General features: G+C 34.9%; 1 pseudogene; it reads left to right on the top strand.

The window, feature by feature from the left end:
- The first annotated feature begins 2,090 nt into the window (after nt 1-2,090).
- LOC130138292 (L10-interacting MYB domain-containing protein-like) lies at nt 2,091-3,557 on the top strand (annotated as a pseudogene).
- The last annotated feature ends 8,480 nt before the right edge of the window (nt 3,558-12,037 follow it).

Here is a 12,037-nt window from a genome sequence, read left to right as displayed (position 1 = left end):
AATGAGGTCCATCATTCCTTTAATGGTCAATTTGTTGTTGTTTATTTCAACGACAATCTTGTTTATAGCAAGAACGAGGAGAAGCATGTTTCTCACTTAAAACGGGTTTTTGAAGTATTGAGAAGACAAAAGCTGTATGCAAAATTGGAGAAATGTCATTTCTTTTCGACAAGCATTATATCATTGGGCTACGTAGTTTCCAAGGATGAGATATTATTAATGATTCGAAAGTGGAAGCAATCAAGACTTGGCTGATTCCAATTTCAATTTCCAATGTAAGGAGCTTCCAAGGACTTGTTTCTTTCTATTGATGGTTTGTGAAGAATTTTTATACCGTCATGGCTTCAATTACATAATGCATGAAGAAGGGAACTTTTGAATGGACTAAGGGTGCGTTTGGTTCAGTATTTTGAAAACCTTTTGGAGCCCGAGAGCCCATTGGGGAAAATTTGGGGTGTTTGGCAACCAATCCCTGGGTTTGGGGTGAAAGTTGGTTTTGGGAAGGCTAAAAGCTCAATGCTAATGCTGGTAGGGACTAGCATTGAGCTTTCAACATTTTCGAAATGCTGAAGCTTTTTATTAATGAAATTTTTGTTGAGTTCCTTTTATACCCTCAAAAACTCATTAGAAACCCAAGTTTACCCCTTTTAAAAATAAAACCCTAGACAACCCTTGGCCGCTCCCTTCCTGCTCTAGAACGCTCCCTCATGTTTGCTCCTCTTCTTCGTGCTTGCTCTCTCTCGACAATGCTCGCTCGACGGTGCTCCTTCGCTCGCTCGACGGTGCTCCTTCGCTCGTTTGTGTGCTCCGTTGAGGTAATTGTTGGTTCCTCAAGCCCCTCCCCCCTTCCCTCCGCTTCTCCCCGTGACTCTCTGTTTGATTCCCGCGCGCGATAGCATGCGTCTGCGGATGTTAAGGGGTGTAGATCTTGGTGGAGGCGAGCTCCGGTTGGCTTGTTTGACTTTCTTTACTGATGAAGTTCGCTTTTGTAGCTGGTTAGCAACGTGAATTAAGGGTTCTGGGATTTGCGCTTGCTGCTCTTAGTTTTAGTTTCCTACCAAAAAATAATCGCATTCGTTGTGCGTGCTTTAGGTTCATTTGTTGGTTGGGTAAATGAACTTCCCGTTCGTGTGATGGGCTATTGGAATTTAAATCTTCTTTGATTTTACTCAGGATGACTAGAGTTTCCAATCGCTTATTCTTTAGGTGAGTTGGGTATTATGTGGCTCTTGGTTAGGTGAATTGATTTATAGGTCGAGGAGATCTGCCTCTGAGTCGATGGGCACCTGAGGAGATTTCCCGGTTTCTGGCCCGTGAATTCATGCATAATTGACTAGAAACAAGATAGGATATATAAGTTGCTCATATGAAATTTACATACTCGATCAACTCGCAAATTTTAAGCTGCTACTAGAGTTCTGGGTAGAGCTTAGGGCACTCTCTTTGTGCCTTTGAAGGCACTAGTCTCAACTAGTATTATGATTAATTTTTTAGAGTGGTCTGCTCTATTTTCTATTGGGTGGGGACGATTTGTCCATGGTCTGTGTATCGTTATGTTGTTGACTTAGGAACATCTAGTTGAATGATGTCTGCCTTTTCTTGAGAACATATTTTTGTGAAGAGGCAAGATCCGTTGGCTAGAATTTTCTCATTATTTTAAGTCAAACAGGGGACAAATGCTTGACCTGAAGAATGAAAAGGGGTATCCTCTCATAGAGATATAAATCATTCAATGCATTACTTGCAAGTGGTTTGTCGCATATTTTTGTACTGAAGTGATTATGTTTCTTCTTTCCTTTTTCAAGTTTTTCTTTGAGGTTGATGTGTAGCTGGTGTTTAAAGAAGTTGCATCGAATTTCCTTTGAAGACATAGAGTCAATGTATGAGTCCTCCCTTTTTATCAAAGAGTTATTTTATTAGGAGATCTGGAGAGTATGCTTGTTTTTTCTTTTTCTTTGCTTTGTTTTTGGTAGGATTAATAGACTCCATATCTTTCATGTTCTTGTCTCCAACAATTTTGTATTTAGGTTTATGAATGTATCTACAGACAAATGCAAACTTCTATCTCCAGGTATTTGTAGGGACATCCATCTTGCGTTTCTATGTGTATCTCTCTATGGTAAGGAGCAGACAACTTCTCTCTAGGAGCCCAATAAATATTTGACAATAATCTCTTGGATCAAAGAAAATTTAGAGTCTGCTTCACATTTTAGTATCTTTACAATCATCTTCAACTTTAATAATTATAAGACTAGTAACATACTACCATGTTTATTGATTCTAATTGTAAACGTAAAATGCACTCTTATTGATATTGATTCTACTTGTGAAATTTCACATATAATGATTGATGGCATGTGTACTCATCAACACTTTTAATAATGTCAAATGCACTCGTATCGATAATGATTTTAGTTCCTGTTACTAGTAGATGGCAAGTTCATAAATTGGAAAAGGCATTTTGGAGCTCGGAAGATGTAGAAACCTTTTGTAAGTTGTACGTTGAATAAATTGATAAAGGAAATCGTACTGCAAACAATAAAAGGGATGGATGGATAGTCATAATTAAGATATTTGAGGACCTAAGGGGCAAAAAGTATAATAAAAGTCAAATGAAGAGTAAGTTGGGATAATCTTAAGTAAGAATAAAAAAGATGGAGGACATTGGTTCCGAAGGAAACAGGATTAGAGTGGGATCCAAAAAAGAATACCATTGAAGCAAGTGATGAATGGTGGGAGAGAAAAATTCAGGTTTTTTCCCCTTCTTTTGTTACTTTTTTAAAGTTAATCTTTTATGATACAACTCACGAACATGTTTATCATAACAGGAAAATCCAAAGGTTAGAGTTTTTAAAACGAAAGGCATACATTCAGATCTTTAAGTTTTGTTGGATAGAATATTTAGAGATACAATTGCTATTAGAAGTGTCACATGGAATCTTGCACAAGGTTTATGTATTGATGAGGATATTGTGGCCATATAACTTGATATTGATGATTGTGCAGAATCTACTAATAATGATATAGAGTGTAATGTAGATGAAAAGATTGTTGAATAGGCTCAAAGCCATAAAAGAACATCGTAGAGTTCGGTGAGGCAATCTGAAGGAAAGAAACAAAAGAAAATAACTACAGCTACTAAGCTAGCAACGCGAATGGAAATAATTTGTTCAGCTATTGAAAGTAGAAGCCATGCGAGGGAGTTTGATCCTTATAAGGAAATCATAGAGACATTCAAAGCCATACTTGAGATTAAACAAGATGAAGAATTATACTTTTTTGCACTAGATCATTTTGCAGAAAAGAAAGACAATAGGCAAATCTTCATGAACATGGATGGCGATCAAGAAAAAGTCAAGTGGGTCAAGTATAAGTTCGCACAGCGTAGTCATCACTAGGATGTTAGCTACTTATTTGAATTCTTTCATATGCTACGTTATTGTAATGTGAGACCTATTTGCACTACTTATTTGTACTAGTTGGTAAGACGTGTTTATGTTCTATCGTGAGACTTGTTTCTAATTGATGTTTCCTTTATCAAGTGGAGTTTTCATATATATGATGGTTGATAAGTGTTCTATCGATAGATGATCTAGATAATTTTTACAATAATATTCTAATTCTATTTTATTACTTTAACCAGTTACGAATGATTCTCCTGAAAGGCAAAACCATGAAAAAGATGAAGAGGAATATTGGTTACTCTGTGCAGTTGCACATACAGGAGGTGTTTATCAGGTAACGTAACGTCACAAAACACCGTGCATGACCTCATCATACACAGAAAATGCATGGTTTAGAGAGTTAATGGGCATTGATGCTAATCCGATAAGGTGTTTTCAAATGTTTAGAATGGATGAGACTATATTTAATAATTTAAGACATGATTTAGTGACACGATTGGTCTCCAAGGATCTAGGAATATTGATGTTGTAGAAATGCTTGGAATGTTTCTTCATATTTTAGGACATGGTATAGGTTAGCACAAGAGCGCTCTCAGTGCTCTAGGGAAACCATATGTAGGCTATTTAGCTTAGTTTTGGATAAAGTATGTGAAATGGGAGCATATTTGATCCAATCATCCGATCAACAATTTAGGAAAGTTCCAAGGAAAATAAGGAACAATCAAAGATTTTATCCCCATTTTAAGGTAAGTTACGATTATACAATAGAAAAGATAAACTAAAAATAAATCAAGTAATATTTGCGTACTTGTTTTAGGAATGCATTGGAGCTATAGATGGTACACATATCCCAACTGTGGTACCTACGGGCGACCAAGTTTGTTTTATCGGTTGAAAAGGAACACTGACGCAAAATGTATTGGTCGTATGCAATTTCAACATGAAATTTACTTATGTTTGGGCCGGTTAGGAAGGAACAGCTCATGATACTCGTATCTTCTATGAAGCCATAAGGATACATGATTTACAATTTTCTCATCCTCCGAAAGATTCGTTAATTAATGGTTTTATGCATGTGGTATATGTTGATTAAATTTACAATATTTTTGTGTAGTTAAATAATATTTAGTAGATTCTGGATATCCAAATCCCATGGGTTACTTGGGTCCATATAAAGAAGTTAGGTATCATTTGCCTAAGTTTCAACGAGGTCCGGCACCTACAGGCTATAAAGAAGTGTTCAACTGTGCCCACTCCTCACTATGATCAGAAATTGAGCGTGCCCTTTGGCGTATTGAAGAAGAAGTGGGCCTAAAGAGTATGTTAAGTTATTCATACAAAAAGCAAGTGAAAATTGTGATAGCGGCAATGACTTTGCACAATTATATACAAGGAAATGTCGTGAATGATGCACACTTTGCAGAAGTAGATTTAGATCCCAATTTATATACCGATGATGTAAATGAGGAGGGTAGTGCTTCAAATGATGACTTTGCTTCTGACATGGCATGTTTACGTGATCAAATATCTATAAGTTTAGGAAATATTTAGGAATGTTTGTAATTTTTAAGAATAATGAATTTCTTTCGTCGGGACATATGTTGCCACGTTTATTGCAATGAAAGTATTCTTATTTGGATGCCAATTTATATACCGATGATGTAAATGAGAAGGGTAGTGCTTCAAATGATGACTCTGCTTTTTACATGGCACGTTTACGTGATCAAATAACTATAAGTTTAGGAAATATACAAGGATTTTCGTAATTTTTAAGGATAATGAATTTATTTCTTTTTCTTTTTTTTGGTCTAATTCATTGGAGCATATTTTACCACATTTATTGGAATGAAAGTATTCTTTTTTTAATTTGAGAAATAGGCCACTTTGAGGTAATTTTTTCCATTTGAATTTGTTTAGCAAGTAAAATAAAAAAAATTAATAATTTTTTTAAACGATATCTTTTAACATTGTTGTCAATATTTAGATTTGTAGACATTTTTTTCAATTTTAAACCAATTAAAAATTAAAAAAGCTTAAATTAATCATCCAAAAGGGCTTTTCAAATGTGTTTCCACCAAATAGCTTTTTTCTCAAAGTTTCTTCTCAAATCATAATCTACCAAACAGTCTTTGCATTTTCTCAGAGCCCTCTAGGCTAAACTTCTTTGCATTTCTCCAAAGCCCATTGGAAATGTTGAACAAAACACACCCTAAGGCTTCCCACAATGCCTTTGGAAATCTTAGAACAGATGCTTTGTGAGTCTCCTATCCTTGCACTTCCTAATTTAGACAAAGTGTTTGAGGTTGAATGCAATGCAAGTGCTGTTAGCATCAGGGCTAATCTCACCCAAGCCCAAAGACCTCTAGCATATTTTAGTGAAAAGGTAACAAATTCGAGGAAGAATTATTCTACCTACGACAATGAGTTTTATGTTATTGTAAGGGCATTTGATCACTAGAGTCATTATTTGAGGCCAAAATAATATGTTCTTCATTTTGATCATGAGGCTTTTAAGTATATTAGGTAGCGCATGATAACCATTCTGATTTTGTCCAGAACTGATTTTCTGTTCCCAGAAATAGTTTTGGACAAGAAACCCGTTTGGTAACGCAATTCCATTTTTCTATTTCTGGAACAACTTTTTGTTCCAGAACCGATTCTGAACCAGAAATCAGAACAAAAAAAAGTAGGTTTTCTATTTCTAGACCAAAAATGAGAATCATTTCTGAGAGAACTCTTTCTTCAAAACACATGTTGATCTGAAAGTCACGATCTTTGAGGTGGGAAAAAAAAGCAAAAAATCAAAAATTTCAAAACTTCACAGAATGGTTTAGAATATGTGGCTACCCACTTTGAGCGAAATTTAAATTTTTTTAGGTACCGAAAAAAATAAAAAAAAGCAAAAAATCAAAAATTTCAAAATTTCACAAAATGGCTTAGAATACCTATGGCCACCCACTTTGAGCGAATTTAATTTTTTTTAGATGCCAAAACAAATAAAAAATAATCAAAAAATCTAAAATTTAAAAACTTCACAAAGTGTCTTAGAATACCTATGGCCACCCAATTTGAGCGAAATAAAAAAAATTTTAGGTGCTGAAAAAAATTAAAAAAAGCAAAAAATAAAAAATTTCAAAACTTCACAGAATGGCTTAGAATACATATGGCTATCCACTTTAAGCGAAATTTAAATTTTTTTAGGTGCCGAAAAAAATAAAAAAAAAATTTCAAAACTTCACAGAATGGCTTAGAATACCTGTGGCCACCCATTTTTAGTGAAATTTAATTTTTTTTATATGCAAAAAAAAAAAAGCAAAAAAGCAAAAATTTCAAAACTTCACATAATGGCTTAAAATACCTGTGGCCACCCATTTTGAGCGAAATTTTTTTTTTAGGTGTCTAAAAAAATAAAAAAAAAATCAAAAAATCAAAAATTTTAAAACTTCACAGAATGGCTTAAAATACCTATGGTCATCCACTTTGAGAGAAATTTAAATTTTTTTAGATGCTGAAAAAAATAAAAAATAAAAAATTTCAAAACTTCACAGAATTGCTTAGAATACCTGTGGCCACCCACTTTGAGCGAAATTTAATTTTTTTTAGGTGCCGAAAAAAAAATAAAAATAAGCAAAAAAGCAAAAATTTTAAAACTTCAATGAATGGCTTAGAATACCTGTGGCCACCAACTTTGAATGAAATTTTATTTTTTTTAAACGCCGAAAAAAGAAAAAAAAGCAAAAAATCAAAAATTTCAAAACTTCACAGAATGGCTTAGAATACTTGTGGCCATCCACTTCGAGTGAAATTTAATTTTCTTTAGGTGCTGAAAAAAATTAAAAAATCAAAAAAATCAAAAAAACCATTTGGGCACCTAAAAAAAATTAAATTTCACTCAAAGTGGGTGGCTAGAGGCATTCTAAGTCATTCTGTCAAGTTTTAAAATTTTTGATTTTTTTATGATTTTTTTTTTCGGCACCTAAAATAATTTAAATTTCACTCAAAGTGGGTGGCCACAGATATTCTAAGTCATTCTGTGAAGTTTTGAAATTTTTGATTTTTTGCTATTTTTTTCACCTCAAAAAATTAAAATTTCACTCAAAGTGGGTGGTCACAGGTATTCTAAGCTATTCTGTGAAATTTTGAAATTTTTGAGTTTTTTAATTTTTTTGGGCACCTTAAAAAATTTAAATTTCACTCAAAGTGGGTGGTCACATGTATTCTAAACTATTCTGTGAAGTTTTGTAATTTTTGATTTTTTGATTTTTTTTGGGCACTTAAAAAAATTTAAATTTCACTAAAAGTGGGTGGCCACAGGTATCTTAAGCCATTTTATGAAGTTTTGAAATTTTTTATTTTTTGATTTTTTTTTTGAAAAAATTTCAACAAATTTCCTATTTTCCCGAAATCTGAATTTTTTTTTTTGGAAATTGTGATGAATTTTTCTAGAATTTTTCAATTTTTTTTGGATTTTTTGAATTTTTTTGAGATTTTTAGGAATTTTTTTGATTTTCTAATTATTTTTATTCCATTTCTAAAAAAATGGATTTTTGTTCCTGGAAATAGAATTTTGTGTTGTTTATCAAACGGGTTTTTGTTTCAGGAAATAGAAATTTTGTGCTGTTATCAAACGGGTTTCTGTTCCAGAAATAGAAATTTTTTGTCGTTATCAAACGGGTTTCTTTTCTCAGAAACTCATCCTGGAACCAGAAATAAAAAAATCTATTTCTGTTTCAGGAACTCATTCTGGAACAGAATGGCTATCATTCGCTACCTTAGTGGCCAGTACAAACTCAACTTGAGACATGCCAAATAAGTGGAGTTTTTTCAATCCATTTCATTTGTCTCGAAATATAAACATGCGAAAACTAATATTGTAGTAGATGCCCTAACGAGGAGATGCTCGATGATTGCTATTATGGCCTCTAGGGTCCTTAGATTCAATTTGATGAAAGAACTCTATGCTGAAGATCCAGAGTTCTCGTCCATCATTGATAACTGTAAACATGAAGTTCATGGTACTTACTCAATCCAAGATGGATTTCTATTCAAGGGAAACAAGCTATGTGAGCCAAATACTTTCTTTAGAGAGCTATTAATCCAAGAAGCACGTGGTGGAGGATTGACAAGCCATTTTGGAATCAACAAAACTCTCGAAATCCTTCAAGAATATTTTTATTGGCCGAAGATGAATGCAAATGTACATGCAATGATTTTTAGATGTTCGACATGTCAAAGGGAGAAAAGTCATTTCCATCAATGGTTTTATAGTACCCTTCCAGTTCTGAGACAGCCTTGAGAAAATGTAAATATGAACTTATTGTAGCACTTCTAAGAACTCAGAGGAAGAAAGATGCCATCATGGTGGTTGTTGATCAATTTTCAAAGATAGCCGTGTCATAAGATGAATGATGTTTCTCATGTGGTTGAGCTGTGTTTTAAGGAAATTATTCACCTAGATAGGGTTCCTAAGACCATTATGTCAGATCGAGATTCCTAGTTCCAAAGTTACCGTTGGAAGACCCTATAGAGAATACTTCGCACTAATCTATTATTTAGTACAACTTGTCATTTGTAAACTAATGGTCAAACTGAGATAACCAACCGCACCATCATACTCTCCTTCGAGGTTTGGTGAGTAAAACTTTGAAGGATTGAGATTTAAAGCTTTCACATGTTGAATTTGCCTATAATTGTTTGTCAAGTTACACCACTTATCGATCAGCTTTTGAAGTTGTGTATGGAACCAATCCTCTTACACGTTTCGACTTGATTCTCATTCCATCCAACTTGCAAGTCAACTATGAAGTTGAAGAGAGAGCCCAAGTGATGAAGAAGCTTCATGAGCAAATTCGATCCAAGATCGAAAATGTGACATCCGGAATTTCCACGTTTTGTAATAATATTTAAAATAATTTTCCGTGATCGTTATCGCCCAGAGTTCGATATGATAGGAGGTTGACGCGTACTTTGATGGTGTAGCGTGACGGAAATTAATTAATTGCAACCATAGTAGTTGAAGAAATGATTTATATGCTCGGAGTTTCATATTGGATGATTTTCAAGTTCTAAATTAACCGAGTTAAGATTTTGTCAGCATCCATTATCTTTCACTAGTGGGTTCAAAATATTTTTCGGACTTATTAGTATTTTGAATGGACATTGGCTTCCTTGTTACGTATTAATTAGTAAATACTTTGGTAACCTAACAAAATATTTATTATGAAATTTTTTTTATCGAACCAATTGGTAATTTTCCCATTTGTGCTTATTTTTCCTATTTAACCCCTCACACGTTTTCCTCTTAAAGATATGGAGCTTGGTAGTGATGAGGTCATGCATTGCCTCATGAAATTTGGCTTCAGTTTATTAATGCTTGGAATGATTATTGCTCACACTTGATCAAATGAAATGAAGTCTTCTCTCCTTCACATAAATATATCTTCTCTCGGCTTATGATATCAAGCCATTTGCACCCTAGCTATTAGCATAGGGGGTACATGAGTCAATTCTGTTGGAACACTTACCCCTTCATTTATTAAGGTAATGAATGCCCTTATGACTCACTCATTTACTTGGCTAAGAAGAAGCCATCTTTCATTTGAATCAAAATATCTTTCTCTAGCTAATCTTATGAGGCCACTTGTATCCTAACTATCTACTTAGGGCCATTTGAAGCATTTCAATTGGAATACATACCCTTCTATTCTTAGATCTAATGATTTTAACCCAAAGTTATCATTACATTTAACCCTTGGTTAGTTGTTCTTATCTTTTTGTATCTCATGAAAGCTTCTAAATGCATGCTCTCTCTATCGTGTGAGCCCATTTCAACTTCTAAATAGATAGAGCTTTAACTCATTCTTGGAGAGAGAGAGAGAGAGAGAGAGAGAGAGAGAGAGAGAGAGAGAGAGAGAGAGAGAGAGAGAGAGAGAGAGAGAGAGAGAGAGAGAGAGAGAGAGAGAGAGAGAGAGAGAGAGAGAGAGTTCCCTGCCACTTTTCCTTCCCTTTCTTTTCCCACCCTTTTGAAGCAAATGTGAAGTTCCCATGTTTGTGTTGTAAAGCTTCTAAATCAATGTTTCCAAGTGTTTACAAGGTGAACTTTCAGGTTCTTTCATTTTATCAAACTAGTTTTGTTGCTTACAAAGAATGAGAGTGGTTAATTGGTGTTCTTGCTTATTTTACCTTCAAGGTATCAAAAGCTTTGGTTTTGCTCAAACTTTTTATTCAAGGTAAGTGAAAACTCTAGGTGCTAAGCTAGATTGTTCTAATGAGTACTTGACTTGGTTGGTTGATGGTTGTTATATTTTGTATGCCATCGTTGTCAAGTGTAGGTAAATTTTAAAGATGTTATGTGAAATCCGTGTTCAATTGAATTGGATTGTTAAGCTTATGAGGTATTTGATGGATTGTCTGGAAAGTGTTTGATGGTTTTCTAAAGGGATGTTTGATTTTCTCTATGATATGATGACAATTTTTGTGTGAAAGATGTGGAAACAACGAATACTCAATAGTGATATTTTTGTAATTTGATTAAGTTACCGAATTACTAGCTAAGTGTTGTCGATTAATCATTGGATTGATTTTCATGTTGTCGATGTTCACGTTGTCGATTGTTTGGGTTGTCGATGATCACGTTGTCGATTAATTGAGTTGTCAATGTTCAAGTTGCCAATTCTCTAAGAATGTTATCATGGCTTGCATGAAAATGAAAAGAGATAAGTGTGTTATTATTACTTATGTAAGTGATGTATGGAAAAGACTTTTTTTTTTTTATAATCGAGGTGTCCGCTCGGCCAGCGAGCTAGAGCTCAAACCAGCGGTGATGCCCGACTAGTCCTCGAGGGGGGCTAGCGCAGCATCCCACCGCCACGACCCCCCACTTAAATCACCGATGGGCGAGTTTTGAACCCAGGACCTCTCGTGAAAGGAACTGAGCGCAAACCAACGCGGCCATTGATGGGTGGGTATGTATGGAAAAGACATGGCGATTGCATTTCGGTAAGAATTTGCATAAGATGATGTCGTGTACCGAATGTCAATTGTAAGAATGGCAATGCATGAAAGATGTTGTATGTTGGACGTTGATGGTGGAAATGATGTGGTGCATTGAATGTTGATGTTAAACATGTTCATGTGCATTAATGCTGCATGATAACATTGAATATTGAAAAAAAGAAAAGTGTTGTTGTCCACGCGAGGGTGGCGACGTTGCTCCGAAATTAGGATGCCTTGTTGTGTGATCGGGCTACCTCGGGGAGTGTTTCGGGATGCCTCAGAAATCGTGATGCCCCGTGTTTAAGATTATGTATGAGTATGGCGGGATGCCCCGTGAGTGGATGTTGCGGGATGCCTCGGAGTTGAGATGCTCTGTGAATCAGGATGCCCCGTCGGATGTTACGGGATGCCTTGGAGTTGAGATGTCTCGTGAATTGGGAAAACCTGCGAATCGGGATATGATGAAATAATAAATATGATGCATGCTCATGAATATACATATATTCATGTTAATAAGGCACCAAATGATATTGATGCATCTAGAAATTATATGCTATACGTGTGCATTGAATAGATAATATCATGCATTTGTGTGAGACACTTGCCAAGAAGGTAAGGCGTGTGCTCATGCATTGATT

Source organism: Syzygium oleosum, unplaced genomic scaffold (assembly GCF_021117445.2).
Source record: "Syzygium oleosum isolate NSW1041296 unplaced genomic scaffold, Sole_v2.1 Sole_v2.05, whole genome shotgun sequence".
Classification (NCBI taxonomy): domain Eukaryota; kingdom Viridiplantae; phylum Streptophyta; class Magnoliopsida; order Myrtales; family Myrtaceae; genus Syzygium; species Syzygium oleosum.
Note: the sequence above shows the minus strand (reverse complement) of the source record. Positions and strands in the feature narration are given on the sequence as shown.